Source organism: Psittacula echo (assembly GCF_963264785.1).
Source record: "Psittacula echo genome assembly, chromosome: 14".
NCBI lineage: Eukaryota > Metazoa > Chordata > Aves > Psittaciformes > Psittacidae > Psittacula > Psittacula echo.
The window spans coordinates 6,657,122-6,669,551 of record NC_137750.1 but is presented as its reverse complement, the minus strand read 5'-3'; positions in this window follow the sequence as shown (position 1 = coordinate 6,669,551).

Below are 12,430 nucleotides of genomic sequence, written 5' to 3'. Positions count from 1 at the left end.
TGCCTGAGCTACCTGCTCCTGCCGAGCCCTGCAGTCACCAGAGTGCCCATGCACTGTGTGGCTCTGCACATCAGGGTGACCAAAAGCCACACCAGAGACTGGCCTGTCTGCTGCTGCCAGTGGTGCCAGAAGGCAGCCACTGTCACCTCAGCTCTGGCAGGAGCTGGGGGCACTGGAGAGCCCTGGGAAGGGCCACATCCACCAGCTTCATGTTTCGGCCGTGGGCACAATACCAGCTCCAGCCGCATCCCTGCATCCTGCTCCACAACTCATGGGTCCCCAAGGAGCCCAGCCACTGCCCAGTCCTGGCCCCACTCTTGCAAAGCCTCTTGCACCAGGAGCCATCCATGGCCCTGTCACTGTCACACTGTCACCATGCTGGGCTCTGGCACAGCCGCACGTGGCGCATGCTCACGTCAGGCAGCGTGGGGCACCGTGGACCCGTGTGCGCCTGGGCGAGCGCTCTCACGCAGCCCTCTCTAATAGGCAGTCAGGAGCATAATTTTTCCTCTAATTACATATTCAGCACTTCTGAGAAAATGAGATTTTGGTAATTCAATTGGACTGAGAAGCAGGGCTATAATAAAATGAAATTTGTAACAATCGCACAGTTAAATTAGTTAAATGGAGAGGAAGGAGCTGTGGAAAATTGACCCCTCGATCTCCTAAAGACTAATCAGACATTTGAACCCAGTTGTGCTAACACAGCCCCCAGGGTGTTGCGGCACAGCACGAGGGGGAAACCAGAGACGCCGTGAGGGAAGAGCTGGAAAACAGCTGGGACCACATGGAGCTGCAGAGGGGAGCCCCAGCTCCAGACCCAGGGTGGGATGGGATGGGTTTCGTGGAGAGAGTGCCAGGGTATGGTGCCAGTGCCATGCTCTCGGTGGCATCAGCCATCACCAGGACTTGGCCATCAGATCCTGGTGAAGGCCAGTGCCATGGTCCCACCAGCTCCGAGACATTCACCACATCCTTGCCCACACTTGGGTGTATAAAGGCTAGTGGGTCCCTCTCTGCCATTGGGGACCACAGGGATGCCAGCAGCCATGACCTGCAGTGGGACATCCCTGGGTGGGGCAGCCACTGCAAGGACACCAGGACAGGGACGCAGCACGCTGCACCAGGCAGGCAATACTGGGGAAGAGGGGTGTCCCGCAGCTCTGGAGTAGGTACAGGGTGATGAGCCCCAATATTTATCCCTGTGTTCGTCTTTTCTGGTTTTTCTCATGAAGGAAAAGCAGAAAAAGACGAGTTTCTCATTTGCAAGTTAATTAGTCTAATTACCTCTAATTAAGAGCTCCCCACACAATGCAGATCACAAATAAGCTGCCACTGTCGCCTGCTCCCACTCTCTTCTCCCCAGTTCTGATTTTACACAAGAGCTGTTTGAAGGCTGTGGCGGGGAGATGTCAAATAGGTGCAGCCGGGGGGGGGACAACGTGGGATCCCCCCAGGCTAGGCCTGCTCCCCCCATCAGCTGCTGCCAGAGCTCCTCTAGCCCCACCAGTGCTCCCTGAGGACCCCAGCCTGTAGCCAGAGCTCAGCCCATCCCGACCCCTGCACAGGGTGAGGAGCTGGGAGCCCGCCGATGTGCCACCACCCCATGCCATCAGGACAGTGCTGCAGCGGGGCACTGGGACCTGTGGGGATCATGTCAGCTTATGTGTCATTTTCTACTCATGTAATGCCAGCGGCGAGGGATCATAGTGTGGAGATGAGGGGAAAATCATGACAAAGTGCTGCAAGCCTGGAGCTCAGGAGAGGGGGAGCAGCCAGACCTGCCTTGTCCCCCTGCCATGGGCCACCAACTGCCACGGGCCACCAACTGCCACCACCCTGTATCCACAGCAAGCCCCAGCCACCTGTCCGGGTGCCAGCCACAGGGACCCCCTGGCTCTGCAGACATGCTCCAGCCCCAGCACCCATGTCATGGTGGTGGGAAGCCTCCTGGAACCAGTGTGTAGCAGCCCCTGGCTCTGATGGAGGGGGCATGGATGAGATCCCCAAGGGCATGAGTGAGACTTGGCTCCGCAGGTGCTGACCCAGCAGGTCCCCACCCGCCTGTCCCACACACCAAAACCCTGGCAGCACAAGCACAGGGGCAGGGGCTGCCCAAGTGCTGCTGCTGGCACCGTCCTCACAAACTGCCTCTTTCGCCTGCATCTCCTTCCTGCGCTCCTCTCACTGTGCAATAGGTGACTGCTGCCAGGGATCACATCTCAGCAGTGCTGTTCACACAGGGGCTGGTGCAAATCCTGCTGATGCTGTGCAAACCCCATTTCTAAGAGCCGTGCAGCACAGCCGGGGTGCCAGAGCCACTGGGGTGAGGGCTCTGCCCCGGCAATGCTGTGGCTGTCAAATGCTGGAGCCACTGATCACTTGGGAAGGGGTGAAGCCCTGCAGGAGCCAGGAGCTCCAAGCGGGCTGGTGACACAAACTGACGGGCTCACACCGGCACAACGGGGCTCACCAGGCCGTAGCCTGCTGTCCGCATCCCACCCGATGCCGCAGGGTGCATCCTCAGTGTGCAAAAGCAGGGATGTGCCTGTGTGTGCCCTGCACTGGGGGCTCATGCCCACACTCGCTCTACAGCCCCATTTACCTGCAGTGCTCCCTGATCAGTCCAGCTCCGACCCGCTCCCTGCTACCCAGAGGGAAGGTCAAAGCCTCAGCTTCCCATGGGCTTGCAGCCTCCTCTGCGCCACTGCCCCATCCCCGGCAGCCCAGCACCAGAAAGACTCAGCTCCTTCCACACAGACACTTGGTCCCCTCCTGTACTGAGGCACTGACCCAGCAATCCCCAGCACCGGCACTTCCCCAAGCTTCCCTGTGCCCAGGCCATATCTGCCCGGTGTGCCTGCTTGCCAATATCAGCATCACCAAAGGGACTAAAGCCCATTCTGGAGGGCTGTGGTGCCCTTGGTGCCCGTGCTGCTCACCAATGAAGCCCGCTGTTAAACAGACACAAGCCATGGAAACAGGGCAGCATCACTACTGCTTCCCACAGAGCCACCACGCACATGCTGGGGTTGATGCCAGCAGCACCCCGCTGCTGAGGTCCCTCTGGAATGAGAGACACGATGCACCCGCCACACATGGGAGTCCTGTCTGAGGCCAGCGGCAGTTCTCGCTCATGGGAAGGGCAGCCGGGAGCCGAGGCACCACTGCGTTGCTGCAGATCCCTGGAGGAGCCCAGGGTGCTCGGCCCCAGCACCCAGCATCCCACCCAGCCCTGGCTCCAGCCTCCGGAGCCAGCCCGATCCTGGGGCAGCACAGGGAAATCTGGTTTCAAATACACTTTCCCATTTGGGTGTTGGGCCCTCAGCCAGGGGCAGGAAGGGGCCGGGGCTGGGAGCTGGCGCGGGCAGCCTGCGCCTTTTCTCCTCATTAGCCTTTCTTCGTTAAACCATACCCCTGCACCCACTGCCTGTAATGCTTTAAAGAATGATAGATACTAAATCTAATTTAATCTACTCATTCACCCATCACTACAGAACTAAAATAGGAATATACCTATAAAAAGAGCATCGCCAGGCAGTGTAGGCCCAAATTACAGCTATTGTGGGAAAAGCAGCTTTGCAAAGCTAAAATTAATGTCAGTGTTTTCAATATATTAAAGAACAAGGAAAACAGGTTTTCTGCAGCTTTCGAGCCCATCCTGTGCTATGGAAGGCAGCTGCTGTGGTGCGGGAGAGCGGCCAGAGCCAGGAGCTGCTGCGCCGGGGCTCACATCCACGCGATGCACAAACCAGGGGAGAAACCAGGTTTGAAACGAACCCGCTGCTGCAACGCGCGACAATACAGCTCAGAATAGACGTGCTCCCTAAAAATATAATATGCTAAACTTGGCAGCAGCCCTTTTGCAAAGGAATTTTCCAAGCAGCTTTTTGCAGAAGCTGTTTCCCGGTGGGCTGGGTGCTGCTCAGCCGAGCCTTGGGTGCTGTGGGCTGGGCAGTGCGGTGCGACTGCAGGCACCAGGGATACACCAGGGATGCTCCTGGTGAGTGGGACCATGGGGGTGGCTCAGCCCACCTAAGCGTCAGCTGGGTCCTGCACCCAGGTCAGCACACATCACTGCCCGCACCAGGCTCTGTGCCTCACTCAACGCTGATGCTGAGCCTCAGAGCATGGGTCTGTTTTGGGTCAGCACCATGCCTCGTCTTGGAGCAATTAGCAGCTTGCTTATAGTTACAGCAGAGAGACTTTTTAAGCAGCAACTGATTCCTCTGTTAATGAAATGGAGCAACCAATGGCTCGCTCTGCACCCAGGTCCTCACTGAGCAAGAGCTAAACATGACTGCCAAACCCCACCAAAGGATACAGTATTCCTGCCTGTCCCACTGGAGCAGGCTGCTCTGTCATGGTGATGTGTCCACCCTGCAGCTCCTTCCTGGAGCCCCGGTGCTGAAGGTTGGCAGGGCCGGGGGACCCCTGCAGGCAGTGCGGCTGCACCATGCCAGGTGCTGTGAACCACAGCTGCTGCAGGTAGTGCTGGTTGAGCCGAGCGAGCTGCAAGGTGCCCGCATCTGTCCGCATGAGCCCTTTGCACTGCCAGAGCCCGCTGGCAGCCGGATCTTCCCTGGCGCTGAGCTCATCAAAGTTCACAGATAACTTCATCTCTTGGTCATTCCTCCAAATACCGGCACTGCTGAGAATGCTGGAGCCGGGGAGCTACGAAACACGAGTGACCTCTTGGGGATCAAATACAGCAAATACCAACAAGCTGCCTGCAGGAAGAGAATGTGTCCAAAGGGGATAAGGCCAGTTACTGCACTGGGGGGCAGACCCTATCACCCCCAGCTCATGTCCCCCAGGCCAGTGCAGCCAGACACACATCCTGGCGCAGGAGAAGCTGGTGGCCACCATAGGCCTTTGGCACCATCCACATATATCCCCAGGTCTGATGCGCACACATCTGCCTCCCTACATACAAACACACGCTGGACACGGAACCGCAACCCACAGGGTCCAAACCGAGCCCGCTGCAGGCACCACGTCACGATGCCTCCGAGTCGAGCTGCCTGGGCAGAGGCAGAGGCAAGCTCTGTGGCGGACATGGGCTCCCTGCGCACTCCTGTAGCGCAGGCGTGCTGAAGGTGTGCGCATCCCAGCTCCAGAGCAAATTCAGGGCTAAAGCATCAGGGAGCAGCAGGCTCCTTGCTCAGCTGGGCAGGATGAGGAGCTCTAAGCCCCTTCCCCATGAGACAGCATCAGTGACATCCCTCTGCCTGACACCTCGTTGTGACACGCACCAGGACACCCCATCCCCAAGCATTCGGTGAGGAACCTCAGCAAAAGCCGAGCCTTGGGATGAGGACGGAGATTTTGGCCTTCATCGCGGTCATTAGCTGGGTGAAAATCCAACTCCAAGTCTCTTGCTAAAACCCTCCTTCCTGGCTCATGAGTCCAGACCCGCTGCCAAGGAGCAGGAGGCTTCTGGGAGAGCGGGGAGGAAGAGATGCTAAACACGATGGTCAAATTAAAACAAACAGGGTTACGGGGCACCAGGAGCTGCTGGGTGCAGGGAGCTGAGCGGCGGGGAACAGCTTCTCCTTCACAGGGACCCTAAACTCCCCCCTGCACAGCTCAGCCCCTACCTCTGCCCTCACTGCTGCTGCCCTGCTGCCTGCAGCCGCAGCCCTAGGAGCCAGCAGGGAGCTGGAGGCGATGCAGGGCGCACGGCACATCCCAGCCCCCCGCTGGGGTGACAGGGGATCCCATCCAGAGAGGGAAACCTCCTGTGCAGGCAGCAGAGGCTGCAACCCCGCATCAGCAACAGGCTCAAAGCTGACACACTCCCCTCAGAGGAATGGAACCCCTCCAGGGATGGGTCAGGGCTCAGGGGTGGTGCCCAGTGTCTGACGTGCCTGGCGGCTGCAGGGGCCTCAACACTGCCTGAGAGAGCCGAGACTGAAATCCAGACCAGCCCCAGCTCTCCCCAGCCTCTGCCTGCAGGAGGGTGCAATAAATCACGCACCCATCTTGGCTGGCCTCTGCAGCAGCCCCTGCATGAGCCCTGGCCCCACACGCAGACCATGGCTGATGCTGCACTTGTACAACCAGCAGCGGCTTTGCCAGCCCCATCTCCAGATGGAGCAACCCTGGGCCTCACTGTTCCCACAGACAGCACAGCCACGCTCCAGCCACTGCATTCCACTCAGACACAGGGTACAGACATCCCAAGGGACCAAAAGGCTTGCTGCCCATCCCCGCTGGGGCCGGAGGGTTTGCACCAGTGCCGAGTCCTCACTGCCGGGGAAGCCGCACAGGCCACAGTGAGTGTGGTGAGGATGCCATGAATTTTTAAACTCCTGAAAGCACAAATGGAGCAGTTCTCCTGGCTGGAGATGGGATTTCCGATGCAGCAGAGGGGCTGGAGGAGGAAACGCTGCCTCTCCCGAGCTGTGCTTCCCCCGGGACAACGCGCCCGGAATCCCAGCGCACTGGGTGCAGCGCGGGAGCCAGGGAAGCCCATGGGACAGAACGCTCTGGCCAGGAGTTAAGCACCAAACCCATGGCCTGGGCACCCTCTGGCCAGGCTGCCCAGACCTGGAGCTCACCCTGACCCACCGTTCCTCTGGTGCCTCCGCAGCATCTCTCTGTCCACAGCAAGACAAACCCACACACGCTTGACCCTGCAGCCTGGCTGCAGACACATGTAACATGACAGCACACACATACACGCACACGCGTGTGCATGCACAAGCTCATCGCCTTCCCTTCTCCCCGGAGGCTGCTCAAGCCACGCAGGAGCCTCATTCCTTTACCAGAGCATCCATCATCACCGGCAGCTCTGCCTGCCGCACTGCCCGTGCCTAAGCCTGCTCCCAGCCCCGGTCATGCTTCCAGCTGCCGTGGAGGATAAACCAGAGGAACCTCAAAGGAACCACAGCCGGGGGCTGTGAGCTGCCACCGCTGCCAGACTGGCCGGTGCCGCGGGGCTGGGGCCGGAGAGGCCCCGCACCCGGGGAGGAAGCAGTTAAGCTCTGACCCTCTGCTGAGGAGGAACCGGCCAGAAACACGTGTGAACCGGAAAGCAAAAAAATCCCCCGCAGAGGACGACTTACCTGTTGGAGGTAGAGGAAGGCTGGAGGACAGGGGAGAGAGTGAGGAAGCATGCCTGAGTTGGAGACAAGGAGGCAGCCCGAGTTAGCCATGGAGCACAGCATGTGTCGACAGGTAGCCGTGAAGCTGCTCGCGGGTCCGTCCTCTTCCGCACAGCTCTATATCCTCGTCTTCCCGGCCGGCCCCTCGGGCTCTCCCCTCCTCGCCGTCCCTCCCGACCCCTCGGCGCTAGTTAGGAGGGTTCATCTGCGGCAGGCCGCTGCGCCCGCAGCCGCGCTCCGCGGTTCACTTCGGTGCCATTAGACACTGGCACTGAGCGCACGGTCTGCAAAGGGTGTGCGTGAGCCAGAGCGGGAGCGGGAGAGAGAAAGGAAGGGGAGGAGGAAGGGAGAGAGGGCTCGGGAGCGAAATAAAAGGGGTGGGAGTTGGAGGAGGAGGGGGAGTCCCCTGTGCATTCAGACATCAAACAGAGCTCTGTATAAAATGAAGAGAATCCGTAATGACATGAGAACAGCTGATCCCGCACTTAACCCCTCCGCCGCCGCTTGCAGACGCTTCCCACCGCCCCGGCAGCCCCGGCCGCACGCCGCCGCGCTGCGGGAGCGCAGGCAGGATGGGGCGGGCGGCGGAACCGCCTCCCATCGCGGCGCTGGCTCCCGGGGGAAGAAGGGGCTTACCGGGAGTTTCGGTGATGCACCGCGGGCGCCCCGAAAAGCCGTGCGGAGCAGCCGGCGCTCCCAGCCCCCGCGATGGCAGCGCCGCAGCCGCGGGGCTCCCCATGCACACACAGCCGGACACATGCACACGCACCACGCTCTCCCTGGGACACACACACACGCAGACGGGGCCGGCGGCGGGCAGGGAGCCATGCAGCAGCCCCAGCCCCCGCCCCGCCTCCCTGCGAGGCACAGACCCGCTCACGCCTGCAGCACGCATGGCCCCGGCAGCCACCGGCCTTCCCCGTGAGAGCCGCCGCAGCCTCGGCGCTGCCAAGCGCAGGGCCTGCTCCGGGCACCCTGCGAACCCCGCTGGCGAGGAGAGCTGCGGGAGCACCGGCATCCCCGCGCTCCCTGCAGCCATGAGGACTCCCTGCCCCATGCTGGCAGCGGGCAGGGGCGGCCCTGGCAGAGCTCAAGAGGCTTTTTGGCATTTCAGACTGCCCTGCGGTACTGCCAGCAGCCCTGACGCATCAACGCCGCGTACACCTCTGTCACAGCTGCCATAGCAATAGCCTACATGCCAGTGCCCGTGAGGGACAGCCAGCATGGGCACACACCTGTGCTCGTCGGGGTCCCTGGTCCCACCTCATGCAGTACTGGCACTCTGTGGTGCCGCAGAGCTCAGTTCTGTCACAGGGGTTCCTGTCCTGGTGCCCCACACTGCCGGCACCACATCACACCTGACTTCAGAGCTGGGACGGCATTGTGTCTGGCTATGTGGGAAATGAAATGTGGGCTCGGTTCAGTTTCCATCTTGGCCAAATGTGAGGCACAAAGGCAGGTCTGTGCCAGCAGCTGCTGATGCTCCGTCTCTGCTGGAGCCTCCAGCACACGACCAGCCTTGATCGGAGGCTGGGATTTTCCACAGTATCCCCAGGCAGAGCGACATGCTGCAGTGTCCTGGTACACTCGCAGCGGTTCCTGCTCTGCTGCAGACGCTCCACAGCAGTGGTGCGGCCGGCAGGAGCAACCAGGCAAACCCGGTGAAACAAACAGCTCTGGGAAAAGCTGCCCTGAGAACGATGTCTGGGTCCTGAGGGTGCCAGCCCCCAGCAGGGTCCTGCTCCTGGGGTGACCATGCTCCAAAGGGACCATGGGGTGCCAAATCAGGCAGCGGACATGGGGTCTCATCACCACCACCCCTTGGTACTGAGAGGAGCCTGGCAGCGACATCTGCTACCAGCAGCATCCTCTGGCCACCACTCCATATGAGGAGCACGGGCTGCAGTGAGCTCCCATGTCCCACCACCACCACTCGCCCTCCAGCTCCCATGGGACCACCACAGATCCCAGTGGAGCGTCCTGTCCTGCACACCTCGGTGCTCAAAGCCAACACTGCCCACATGCCTCCAGCTCCCCTTCGCTAGGGACTCTGGCAGCCCCAGTATCGTGCAATCCTGCATGCCCTGGTGCATGGGCAGGACGTAGGGCTGGAGGACAAACATTGTGGGGAGAGGAGCCCACCAGACCCCATGTACACCTGAGCACCCCAAAACACTGCACAGTGAGAGACACCGTGGGCAAGGTGATGGGCAGCTTCCAAGGCCCTTGGGCTGGTCTGGCTCCATTGCAGCTCCTGCACTGCTCAGGCAGAGGTGACAAGGGAAGGGCATGGCCCAATGCTCCGGGCTGCAGTGCCCAACCAAGCAAACCATGGGAGGTGGGAGCTGGCTCTGGGATGAGGTAATGTGCCTGTCCTCCTCCGCACCAGAGCCTGGCTCCGGGCGGGGTGACTCAAAGGCATTCCTGGCCAGTGGCAGTGCCACAAGCCAGCAGCCTTGTCATGGGAAGGTCCTGGCTGGCTCCAGCCGCAGGGCAAGGAGAGACGCTGCTTTCCTGCAAGGAGAGTGCATGGAGTGATGTGCTGGGCAGACACCCTGGCCTCGCTGGTGCAGACCCTCTGCACTACCAGCAGCAGCAGGAACCAGCCATGTTTCCCCAGGATAAATGCAACAGGGAAACTGGGCACGGATTGGGGAGCTGGGGAGCATTTGAGTCTCCTCTCCTCCTCCTTCAGCCATCACCAGCATCAGCTTGGCTGCAGAGATGCCCTCACAGCAGCGGGGAGCCCCCGTGGGACACCAGCACAGCAGTGCCAGCCCGAAGCAGGGAACATGTCGCCAACCACCACCAGTGGATGTCCCTCACCTGCTGCTCCCACCTGCCTCGGCAGTGCCACCGTGCCGCAGCCAGGCTGATGGCACTGGCAGCGCACCAGGGCTGTGCCCAGCCCTGCGGAGCCGCAGCCCCAGAGGGGCCCCTCCAAACCTGAAGTCTCCTGGAATGAAAGTTTATTTATCTGTTTAATTAAGATGTGTTCACCAGGCGCACAGACCCCGTTCCATCTGTCTCACTTACAGCCGCGTCCCAGTAAAATTAAACCTAATAAATATCAGAGGAGGGAAAGCAAAGGGCACATGTAAGATATATGATCAAAGGCAGAAGTTGCACAGGGCTGCAGTTCTAAGCACATCTTTCTCTCTGCCCTTCGGGGATGGGTTGGCGATGCGCTCCCATGCACAGGATGGGGCTGGCTTTCCTTCAAATCAGCACTTTTCCCATTTTTTTTATATATTTCAAATGAACCCCTGAGGACTCCTTGGTTTTTGTTTTCTGGAAGAGGGAGAACAACATGGCACCAGGACAGGAGTGGCCTTGGCCAGTGGTCTGGAGCCCAGCAAGGTGCCAGAGCCAAGGGGGAGGGCCTGTGCTGGGAGAGCTGATGGGCACGTGCCCCTGAACCTTGAGGGAGCCCACCAGGAAGAGCTCCCAGAGCAGGGGGATGCTCTAGTGTGCATGTGGCTGGGAGCCGGCCTGGCGGCAGAGCTGCTGGAGGTGCCCAAGGCCGGGAGATGTCAGAGCTGCCGGTACCCAGCTCCCCTCAGAGGAGGAGGAGGAACACTCGCCTCTGCCATCTGGAAACTACATCCTACAGAAAGGAGGGCTCCCAGGTCTGCCTGGAGCCCTGGCAAGGGCTCTGCCCTGAGCCTGCCTGAGCACAGGATGTCCCAAAGCCATGGCAGTCATTCATTAAAACCTCATTAGAAGTTAATCGCAGACATAAAGCAAACAGATGAAGGCACTGGTGGATCAGAGCTGCTGTGAAGCGAGGGGAAGGTCCCACACTGCTGGCACAGACCAGGACAGCGAGAAGGGACTGACAGAGGTGATGGACAACAGCCCCACATGCCAGCAGGCTCTGCCCCGCTGCAGGGAGGTCCCTTCCCACCTCTCCTCCACATCCACACCATCACCGTGCCACTGTTCCCTCTGCCTGAGCGATCCCAGCTGCTCTCTGGAGACAGCCACCAGCCATGCAGAGGTTCGCAGTTCCTTGCTCCACCTCTAAAAGACAGACATGGTTTAAACCAACCACAGGTATACTGGAACCTGATATGGCTGATAGGGAGCAGCCTTGCCAGGGCACAGGGGCCCCAGGAGTGAGTGTGGGATGTCGAGGAGGGTGCCCCAGCTCTCTGGCGATGCCTGGCCCAGCCGTTTCTGCACCCAGTTAAACTCGTTCCACATCTTCTCCTGCTTCTTCTTCCTCTTCCTTCTCCAGCAGCTCTCAGGAACCCTCACCTGCTCTCAACTCGCAAAGAAGCCAGAGATTACAGTGAAAACCTTTACTCCGCAGCATCCCAGCACCCTCACTGCTGCTGCTGCCTCTGCCCTCGGCTGCCACATCCCTGCCTGCCACATCACTGGATGAGGAAGGGACCATGACCAGCACACGGTAGCTGTGGCAGCCAGGAGGGGAGCAGAAATGCAGAGAAAGCACATGAAAGTTTAATGGGATCTAGGGAAAACCGCCACCTCACTGGAACTTTGCTTGCCCGCTGCGGGGAGGGATGGGATGGGGACCTGGAGATATTTTGACCTCCAGGCAGAGCTGCCAGTGCTGTGCAGTGGGACAGCAGCTGGGCCAGTGCCTGGGAATGTCCCACTGCCCTTCAGGTGCCTCGGGACCCTGGGTGCTCACCACAAAACAGTGCCCAGTTGCAGCATACCGAGATGCACAAGCAGGGAAGCCGGGGTTCCCATCCCACCACCCTCCGGCACGAGCAAACCAGTCACAGGCACCTTCCGGCAGCCGGCCATGTTTGAGCTCATTGGGGGACACATGGCAGCTCCCGTGGGACATGGTTTATACCTGTGGCTGGGCAGGACAGGCAGGAGCCATCACTGCAGCGATGAGAGCGCTGGCGCCTGCCGAAAGCCCTTGTGCTTGACACAATATTTACACAAGACGGCAATCAGGCTCCCCAAATGGAATGAGCGTTATCGTGCAGGCAGCAGAGCCGGGGCGCAGCAAACACTGCTGAGCACTGTGAGCTGAGTGGGCAGCACCACAGGTAACACACTGCACCACACTGGGAAGGGCACCAAGCACCAGTGCTGCTGGGGCCAGAGCCATGGCCACTGAGGGGTGGAGGTGATGCAAGGAATGAGCAACTGCAGACCTTGGGAACCCGAAATGCCACATTCCAGGGCCCCTTCTCTGGGATCAGACCTGCTGCCTGATGAGGGGTTCTCAAGGAAAAGCACCCCCATTGCAGGCTGCAGCGGGGCTTTGGCAGCAGCCTGGGAGCACCAGTGCACGGGGCAGGATGGGATGATCAAGCCCAGGGTTGTTAGTGCAT